Below are 10783 nucleotides of genomic sequence, written 5' to 3' on the forward strand. Positions count from 1 at the left end.
TTTGTACATTTCTGTCCTAGTACACAGAAATAGTAACTACGACAGAGCATGTTAAACATCCAAAATTTCAGTTTCACAAACGTTTGTGAATAAATGCATCAATGTGTTGTTCTCAGAATGTGAATATAAGAATTGAACAAACTAAATCCAGTAGCATTTTTTTCTCTAAATAACTTCCAAAATGTAATCTGGCCTTGGAGAAAGTCTACTTGTTAAATAATAGGACACTCCTCATTAGGATACTTCTCATTCTTCCTCTATTTTGCCTAGATCCAAATATCATCTTTGAGATTATGTAATAACTTGCTGAACAAACCACAGTGGTCTGCTTCAAAAAGGCTTCATGTACTGTATATTCTTACATTTTAGTGCATATTTTGACATCTAGAACTAACAATTAAACCAATGCGCAAACTTGGAAATGTTAATTAAAGGTCATATATGCAAGAAAATTATCAGTTAAAAATTAACTCTCAATCATGTCATCACTGAGGGTTAATTTTTAACTGTTATCTTGCCTGTGTGCACAGGATAAATTAAATTATATAAGGATGGAAAAATCTTTAGTGATTGAAAGTTCCTGAAATGTTATTTTGGTATTTAGAAATTTAACTGTAATTTCATTCATGTCCCTGCATAAATATTGCTCAATTCTGACAATCCTTTTTTGGAACTTAATTTTCTGGTTTTAGAATAAGAGAATGAAAGCAAAGAAAATGAACAATATTCAGTTTGTTAAACAGCACTAATGGCTAAGATTTCAGTCAATTCTCCTTTTTTGACTTGTTAATCTTATCTGAACTGAAATCACAATATTAAAAGGTCGCAGTTTTTTCAGATTTCCAGAGGGGGAAATGCCTCAGTAATCCTTTTATATGTCCACTTCCCCAATGACAGAATTCTTCTTTGCCTTCCAGCTCCTCCCAAAATTGCATTCTACATTTCACAGTGGGAGACAATGAAGAACACTTCCTACAATGACTAAAGTTCATTAGTTCTCACAATGACAAAGCTCATAATCTGGTTCAAACTGCAGCTAAATGCACTTCACCCTCAATTCTGCAAAGCAGAAATAGGTGGAGCACAGAATGACTGTGGGGACAGGAAAGAGAAAAATGTTTCATAGCTAGTTGCATCATCACACCACCCTGCACAAGCTTGAACAAGTCTAGGGTTTTTTTTAAATATGGCATGAGACACAATACAACTCTCAATATTATTCTCAGAAAGAAAGAGTAAATGTGCTTTAAAATCCCGTGTGTTATGGGCTTCACACAGAACTGAGTTACTGGCAGACAATACTACATATTTTACAGTATGTATATTATTACAAGTTTTGAAAGGCAAAATTAAAATCTAGAATTTATCAAAAGAACAGAAATAAGATTCCCACACTTTTATATTTTATATACTAATCTTCATGTTGGTGTAGAAAACATATTTGGTGTAGAAAACATATTTTAATTATGAAAATTGTACACAACTGTAAAACTGCAGCAAAGGTACCTGCAAAGCAAACTTCAGAATAAATGCCACTGGTTTTTATTTTAATTTAGCATTAGCACTCTGCTAGGAAATGTCCAAAATAAAGACAAAATTATACCAAATATAAGGGTATAATGGGAAGAGAAAATTAAAGGGACTCCTTCCAACAAAACTTTGATTAAATTACTTTTACTAAGAGGAATATACATTCTTTCTGGATCCCACCATCTCTTTCAAATCACAGTGAATATGGTAACTTTTATTCATCTTCCTAGCAGACCAATAATTATTATTCATATATTACAATGTGGAAAGGACAATAACTGTTAAGGTAAAATGTAGTCTTCTGGGTAGGATACAAACTGCTTTGTTCTGGATGTTTAATAATTGTATGTTTGTATGGAGTCATAAGCCATTAAACCTCTTCTGGAGGAAGTATTTTCTGATGCTTTCAGTAAGAACTACGAAAAGCTCATTCAATTTAAGCAAACAACAGAACCATCAGAACCATGGCCTAAATCAGTGGTTCCCAAACTTTTTCAGTCCACCGCCCCCTTGGTGCTACAAACTGATCCTCAGTGCCCCCCACCCAGTGGTGGAATTCAATTTTTTTTACTACCGGTTCTGTGGGTGTGGCTTGGTGGGCATGGCTGGGGGGGTCATGTGACTGGGCAGTTTGCACGACAGAAGGAAGATAGTAACAGTAAAATTCAAAACTAACAATTAATTGCACATTTATTCAAAATCCAATTTAAAACCTTTTTAGTTAATGTTAATTCAACAAAAGTGTTGAATATGATCCAGTGATACCAGGTTTCCAAAGTCTGATAGTCATTTATCAAGAACTTTAGTAACTAGTAACTTAGTAAACTCAGTAAAATTTAGTAACAACTTCATTGTTCTTAGTAGATGATAATTCCTGTGTAGATATTGAAAGAAGTAATCTCAGTAAGGTATTATCACAAAGCACAAAACTGCAACAGATATCTAAGATATCACAAACTTACACAAAAAGATGTTCTTGTAAGAAACCCAAAATGGATAATAAACACTTTTGTCTTTTATCTAAAGTTTTTCATCTTTAGATCAATGATCTTCATTATTCTTTCTCTCCCTCACAAACATACACATATACCAGTGGTGGGTTTCAAAATTTTTTAGAACCTATTCTGTAGGTGTGGCCTGTTTTGTGGGCATGGCTTGGCAGTCATGTGACCGGGTTGGAGTGGCCAACTTGTAAAATATGGTGAAACTCATTTAACAATGCTCTTGCTTAGCAACCAAAATTTTGGGCTCAATTGTGATCATAAGTTCTCTTTCTTTTTCTTTCTTTCTTTCTTCCTTCTTTCTTATATCTCTCTTTCCCTCTTTCTTTCTTTCCTTTCTTTTTCTTCCTTCCGTCCATTCTTTCTTTCTTGTGTGTTTCTCTTTCTTCCTTTTCTTCCTTTTCTTCCTTTTCTTCCTTTCTCTTCCTTCCTCCCTTCCTTTGTTCCTTCCTTCTTTCTTGTCTCTGTCTCCCCCACTTACTTTCTCTTTCCATCTTTCTCTTTCTTTCTCTTTTTGTCCCTCTTTTTTCTCTCTCTCTCCCTCTTCCTTCCTTTTATTCTCTCTCTCTCTCTCTCTCTCTCTCACCCCCACTCTCTCTCTCACACACACATACCTTCCAGTTGGCGAGAATTTCTATTTTGCCAGCTAGGAAACTGGCAAAGAAGCCTCATTTTCCCTGCCACCTGCAGCTCTTGGAGGAAGGATGAAGGGAAGCGAACCCCGGGCCTCATCTCTGCCTCCTTCCTCGAGAGTTGGCTTCAGGGGACGGCCAGCCTCTCCTGTCACTGCACCCTTCACTCACCTTTCACCCGGAGGCTCTGCTAGCAGGGTGCCTGCCATTTCACCTCCCGAGAGAAGTTCGGGAGAGACATGCAAACAGCCACAACTCGAGGCTCCTGAGGAGGATGCTGGACACCAGGGGTGGCAGTGGCCCCGCTGCTGCTCTTCTGCTGCTCCCGGTAATGCAGGCTTCTTGGACAGCATTACGTTACGGGCGCACCGATTCCAGCAGCTGCGTTTTCCCTTGAAATTTGCTGTCCCAGCAACCCGAAGGGGACATTCTCCCAGCATCATCTCAGGCGCTCCCACCCTTAGCCGTGAGGGAGTGAGGACGGCTGGGTGCAGTTTGGCACCTCCCGACTCCCCTCAGATCATCGAGGGGCCTCGCGTACCTGCTCGCTCACATGGACTGCGTGCTTCCAGCAGAAATGGGAAGCATGGGGATCTTAATGTAGTAGGGCAGGGGAGGCTGGAACGGGAGGTTAAATAAACAAATTTGGCTTCACTTCCTTGCGCGGCAAGAAAGGTGCCTGAGACAACACTGGGAGAATGTCCCCTTCGGGTTGTCCCCTTAGCATCTCCCTGTCACCCCCCTTGCCTCTTAGCACCCCCCTAAGTCATCCCACTGCCCCGCAGAGGGCGGTACCGCCCACTTTGGGAACCACTAGCCTAAATGAAACAAGTATAATTAACAAATACTCCCCCCTGTATCTATTTCAATACAAGCAGTCTTCAGCTGACTTAAATTTTGTTTAGTGACCAAAATTGAAAATGCCACTGAAAAAAAGTGATTTATAACTGACTGTTTTTCACACAATAGTTGCAACATCTTGATGGTCACGTGATCAAAATTCAGACACTTGGCAACTGACTCATATTTATGACGGTTGCAGTGTCCTGGGGTCATGTAATTCCTTTTTGCAACCTTCCGGCAAGCAAAGTCAATGGGGAAGCCAAATTCATTTAACAATTATGTTACTGGTACTAACTTAACTGCAGTGACTCACTTAACCACTGATGCAAGAAAGGGGAAAAAAATAGGACAAAACCCCTTAACAACTGTCTCATTTCGCAACAGAAATTTTGGGCTCAACTGTGGTCTAAGTCAAGAACTACCTGTATCTGTGTTTCTACCCAGAATATATGCAGTAGAAATAAGAGAATTTTATGTGCGGGCGCACATGTGTATATAATAGTAATTGTCCCAAGAGAGTTGAACTACTACTAGTAGCAATCCCAGCAGCCTGCTAATAATGAGGGCTACTGCAAAATGCAATTCGGGAACAACAGGCTGATCAGGGTTCTTCCATATCTGTGGGGAGATGTAGAATGACAAATGTGGGACAGGGGTTAAATCAGACCACACAATCCTCATAAGAACCAAAGTCTTGTTGACTGTTCTTACCAACTCACACTAATCAATGATCTCATTTAACAATTTGGCTAATCAAATATTGCAATCAAGACAAACACTAACCTATTAGAAATAACTAGTACATGCTTCAATAGTTATTTTGTAGGCATTCTTCAAATAAATACTACTCTCAGCACTTGATTTGATAAAAAGATGATTATACCAAGCTGAAATTGCTATAAGTGAAGCTTACAACTTGTTCCTATGAAGAATCAGACATTTTCAAGTCCACATCTAAGAATCCACCGGTCTGGACACATCTTACATATAAAAGCTCTGTCAAGAATACTTTCACAGCTTTTTAAAGTCTACCTCTATTCCGTGTGAGATTTTACCCCTTGAGCCTTACATTACATTTCTGGATATTAAAAAGTCAAACTACTTAGACAAAAAGGCTGAAATGTCAGTTGTTTGCATAGTAACTTTAAATGGTTCTTTAATATTTTTATAATTCAATTAAATATATTTTAATTTAAAAATTATTCTGAGGTAAGATCCATGGCTAATAAATTTTACAAATAAATAAATGAAGATCCTGCTGAAGAAAATCAAAATCCTCAAGTTTTCAGCCTATTATCAGGCTAAACTTTTCAGCAGATCCAAAATTCCACTCAGAAGACAGAAATCTCATGCATACTTCATATGGAATTTCCTGCCATTAATCTTTGCAAAGTTTAGAGCACAATCCATCAGCATATTTAGGAATAAACACTACAGAATTTTATTCAGAAAGCATATAGACAATATGTATAACACTGCACATTTTTCTGAACACAAGGGATTGCACTGCACATTATTCAGGTACAACTGTCATTGCAAGGAGACCGCTAAGCATTTCTGTCCCTCAAGTATTGCCAAACTACTAATAGATACAGAGGTGTTATTTATTACAGTACATAACATCTTGTATTATAGACAGCTTAATGAAAAATATTCTCATGATACAACAGGTAGATAGAAATAATTCAGCCTTCCCCAATAAGTATTCTCTAAAAGAAAGATTGGACTATGATTCCTGCTATAGACCATACTACTTCATAACAGAAGTTTTAACTAATGTATATGGAAACATCAGTTTGAAAAATGCGAATCTGAAATACAACTAATAAAAACTCATTCAGACTTTCTTCACCAAAAGGCCTTATATTTTGGAATGGAGAAGGGCATTACAGAATATTTGTAAGATCCATATTGCAGGACAATCACAAAGGAAGGAGAACCATATTACTTTTGTAAATTATAGCTCACCATCAAATGCATGGAATAGCTAAGTCCTACATTAATTTAATTTGCTACTCCATATACCTGACAAAGGAATCATGAATCAATGTGCATTGGTGCTATATTTCATAACAGTAACAAATACCAACAAAATAATTTAAATACTGAGAGGAGAGTTTATTTATTAAATGTATACATTACCCATCATAGGCAGTAATCAATTTACATTAGCACAATCTCAGTTCCAAACTCAGGTTAGTTGCCCTTGTGACTTGAAAATCTTGCATTTTTTACATAGGCATTTCAGAGATCCTGTCTAAACTTCATTTTCTGAATAGATGTGGGGTGGGGTACGGGAAAGGAGACAAAGAACATTATTGTGAACTTTGCGTATTTAGGTAATAGGGCTACACAATCTGGCATACAGCTACAAAACTAAGCAAATACTTAATTTGTGGTTCCATTGAAATCTATTGTATAAACAACAACAAAATATTTGAGACTGCTTCATTTGCTATTCTATTAACATAACACTTTTTCCTTAATTCAGTAACATTTGAAGCAGTTTCTTTTAAGGATATGTAAGCAAACAAATCCTAGGCTTAGAACATTCTCAGCAAACAATCATTAAAGATCACAGAAAACCAATTTATTATGCTGAATTATGATGATTAAAACATGACAAATACTGTATGACTTTCATCATAGGCAGGCTTAAAGAGATGCACTGTTAGAAAAACAGTTACACTCAGAATATAAAATGAATATAGTCCTTTTCTTCTCATCTGCCTTTAAAGAACACATGCAATACTTTTAAAAAGGACAAGTGGTGCTGGTGCAATGAAAAGACAGTTTTCCTTTGTATACTGCAGTCCTAAATGTTGTCAATAAACTAAAATAATGAAAAATGGGGGAAATGTACTAAAACGACAAAATTATTCTATAACTTTTCTCTATTTACAGTCATCTCCAAAGTCCAATGACAATGTCCCTGTACTGACACTTTATAATTTAAAAGGCCAGAGAATATTGAATATATGTGTGCATGTATGTATACACAATTACATTTTTTAAAGGAATTACTAAAATACTATTCTTTTCCCTCACATTTACTATATTGACATTAAATCCTAATGCGTTGAACAAACTTAACATATTTCATCCATATCACAGGGAGACTTGTCAAAGAATGTCTTAGAATTGTAGTAACATTCAATCTATTTCATTATCTGATTTTGTCTGAACAACTCTCAAGCTGTTCAGGCATTCAGTGTAACAGTGCAAGAAACAATGAACCACAGCATTAAAGAAAATCAATCTCAGCCCAATGCACTGCTAGAATCATTCCAAACTATGAATTTTAAAAGAAAGGACTTAGTACAGTTCAAACACAATAATTGTGGGTCAGCTTAGGGTTCTAAAATCAAGCTGACACAATACTCAGTAAGGGGTCATAGTTCAATAGCAAAGAATACCTTGGTTTCCATTCCTCGCATTTCCAAGGAAGGCTATAAAAAACCCTATCTTCCTATCTGAAGCCTTGGAGATCAGTTTTCATTTAAAGTAATGTAGTCAGTTTTAACTACTATACACGGATTAACCATCTGACTCTGTGTAAACCAGTTTCATACAAGTTCTAATCTTGCACATACAAAATTAAAATTCCTGCTTCACAATCAAAGAACACAAACCAGTTTGTACTTGGACAATCCAGAAAACCATGATCAGTTTTAGATGCTCCTGATTTTCCTTTCATAGTAGAAATCAGAGAGACCCTAACCAGGGGCTCATTCTAACTTATTCTATTAATACTATGTAAGAGTTCAATGTTGCTTCAACTAGCCCTTTGTTTCCTTATCTGTAACCAGCCAAAAGGAATGCCTTAATAGGTTTTTAAAAACTTAACACTAAGTGTTGGGTTAAATATCCTCATTTATAATATATATGCTGAATGACAGTTGTTAGATTTCCCAAAAAAGCAGCTCAGACTTGGAAAGAGGAGAAGTAGAGAAGTGAATGCACCTAGGTTTTGTGCTGAATGGACTAGCATTTTTTTCCCAGTTGGATATGCAATACAGAGGTCTTCTTGCTCTCCACCCATGCCACACTTAAAATACGTCAACTGGGAAAGGAGGCTGACTCAACCCCAGATATATACATCCCGAACTGCAATTCGGACCCCTTCCCAAAGATTGCCTCCCCTCCTTTTCCCCTTCCAGCTCAGTCCCCTGCACCCAGTCCCTTGGGGCACATTTTGACAGAGGTAGACTCTACTTTGGCCCCTACATCTATATCTATATACAAGGGCAATCATTAACTTTGATTAAAATCACGCACAAACTAAATTTATTAACAAAATAAATGGGAAGGAGAGAAAGGTGGTCCCTAGAGAGAAAGGAATGCAAGTCCTCATTATTCACCCCACCTTCACACTTTCCACAGAATAAAAGGGGCCTTTTAGAGAGGTAGCGGTAGGGAAGGGGCCGTTTCTCCCTATTTCTGGGGGTGGGGGGGAGGAAAAGAGCGCTCCAAAGACCCCAAAGTAGTATATTTTAGGATACTACTGCAAGGCTGTAAAGAGTTACTTACTCTCCCGGTTCACTTCCTTCCTCCACAAAGGCCGTTCTCTTTCTGGGGAGCGCCAGAGAAACCCCCTCCCAGGTCGGGAGGTGGGGGCTTCGGCGCCCCTTCCCCTGCCCTCACCCGCCCCGCAAACAGGGCCTGCAGAGAACCTGAGGAGACTCCTTCCACGCGGCCACTCTGAAACCCGTGGCCGGATGGCCCCGTCAGCCACTCCCCGCGTCCCCCTCCCAGGCCTAGCGGGCCCAGGAATCCCGAGCAGCGGCCCAGTGCCACGGAAGCAGCTCCGCTTAAGCGCTCCCACCTCCACGCCCGGGCGCCGCCGACGCTGCTGCTTACGAGGCGGCTGCCCTCACAAGTCCCCGAAAAAGGAATCCGAAGAGGAGGAGATGGCGGCCGGCCGCCTGGAGCGACATACCTGAGGAGGGCAGCCGGCGGAAAAGGGAAGAAAAGCTGGTCGGAGGAGGAGGAGGAGAAGAAGGAGCTGTGGCGGCGGCAGTGAAGCCAGCAACGAACAGGCGGCGACGGCTCCTCCTCACACGACGGGCCTTTCGAGGCGGAGAGGAGCCGGGGAGGGAGGGGGAGAGGCGGTACCGACACGTCCGCGGCGTCGGCCCGACCCGGCCCTTCATACATCCAGACAGTCATCCATCGCTTCCTCTCCCCGCCCCGCCGCCTGTTAAAGGGGCGAGCGGCTCTCGCCCTCCCTCCCTCCCTCCTTCCCTGGAGCAAAACCGGCGGCTGTTGGCATTCTTATTCCCGCAGCCTGCGACTGACTAGAAGAGCCCTCTTTGCGGAGGGGGTGGGGGGGTGTCTCTGTACATCCTCAACGACACACATGTCCTTCCCGCGATCTCCAGCCCAGATCTTGGCCGTCTGTGGAGATGGTGAAGGAGAGGGTGCCTCTGAGAATGTGCAAAGTGCCCGCTTTCCATTGCTCGGCTTCTCCGCGCGATAGAAACGAAGGGGAACCAAGATTTGTAGTCAACTGCTTATCGCTGCCCTTGCAGCCTCCGCGCTTGCAGTTAAACTCGGGCATTTGTGTCTCTATCACGTTGACATTTCTCAGGCAATCTTTCCGTCCCTCTGACTTGTCAGTCAAACCAGCCCGCGGCGGTTTCTTCATGTGGCCAAGTACTTATGTTTTTTTTCAGGGTACCTATCGCAGGGCGAGAATCCCGCCTTTGTATAAGGTAGCCGCATAACGTGTGCATTTTTCGGATATATGAACACGTGGAAGCTTTTTATTTATTCGATTTATACAGCCCCTCCGCCCCGATCTCACCGTTGTGACACTGGGCGGTTTATAATTAAATAGTTGCATGAAATCCCCACTTCCTCCATCAGAAATAAGGAAGGCCCAGATAAAGCAAACTAAGGGCTCAAATAACGAAGCATTTTGCTTTTCAGAGTGGCTGTGCACAAGCAAGACAAAAGGACAGTGGTGTTTTGTAACTGCTCCTATGCAGCTGGCATGCAAGAATATCATGCCTGGGCATAGGGAGAATACAATGCTACTGTTAACTAATAGCCATGTCCAGCGGGTGTGTTCACAAAACAAACCCACAATCAAAGTTAACAAGTATATGCATATCATCACATCCTACACATTAACCAGGATTTGGGATTTATTATGTTGTCAACAAAAGGCCCAGTGCAAATTCTTCATCTATTGAATTCTTATGATTCAGCTTCAGTCTGTTTTTTCAAAAAAAGATAAATGTCTCCCTATCCATTTCCCACACATTCTGTATTATTTGTTAAACCTTTGTTTTCCATAGAATTAATTTGACATTCTTAATTTGCTAATTGACTGATTTATTGTACTTTTTCCTCATAAAGGATTGTTAATTGTTGTTATAAGTTTGTAGTCAATAAACTCAAAAGCCTTTGTTTCAAATGAAACTTGACTTGAGTTCATTTTAAATCCTATGAATCATCATTTTAGCCAGTCTATCCAGTGCAGAATGAATTCCTCTTCTGCATGTTTCCAACTAATATGGTCCTGATCTTAAATCCTATGAATATTTTACATTAAATGTTTTAATGTCTTGTAAATTATATGTTTTATGGCTTATATTAGTTTAAATATTTTGCCTATACTTGAAAAAATGCTAAATATTTAATCTGTATTTCAATGGGAGCCCACCACAAATTCAGTTTTATGTACTAAACCAAATTTTTAAAAAACTTCCAGGAAGGAAATGGTAAACCATTTTTCTATTGTTGCCAGGAAAACATTATGAATTTCTCCAG

The 10783-nt window shown here is 39.7% G+C and overlaps 1 protein-coding gene across 9 annotated transcripts in view; it reads right to left on the minus strand.

Annotated features, from left to right (window-relative positions):
- The window catches only part of KTN1 (kinectin 1), a 90428-nt gene extending 81201 nt beyond the window's left edge, over positions 1-9227 (minus strand). For 4 of the 9 annotated variants that reach the window (XM_081934537.1, XM_081934536.1, XM_081934533.1 and 1 more), the window contains exon 1: positions 8946-9226. The gene's annotated coding sequence lies outside the window, so the exon portion shown is untranslated. Of the gene's footprint in view, positions 1-8536; positions 8700-8945 lie in introns of those variants that run through there. The other 5 variants (XM_081934539.1, XM_081934532.1, XM_081934538.1 and 2 more) reach the window with 4 other exon arrangements.
- Positions 9228-10783: the final 1556 nt, after the last annotated feature.

Source organism: Natrix helvetica, assembly GCF_964273705.1.
Source record: "Natrix helvetica genome assembly, chromosome: 1".
Taxonomy (NCBI): domain Eukaryota; kingdom Metazoa; phylum Chordata; class Lepidosauria; order Squamata; family Natricidae; genus Natrix; species Natrix helvetica.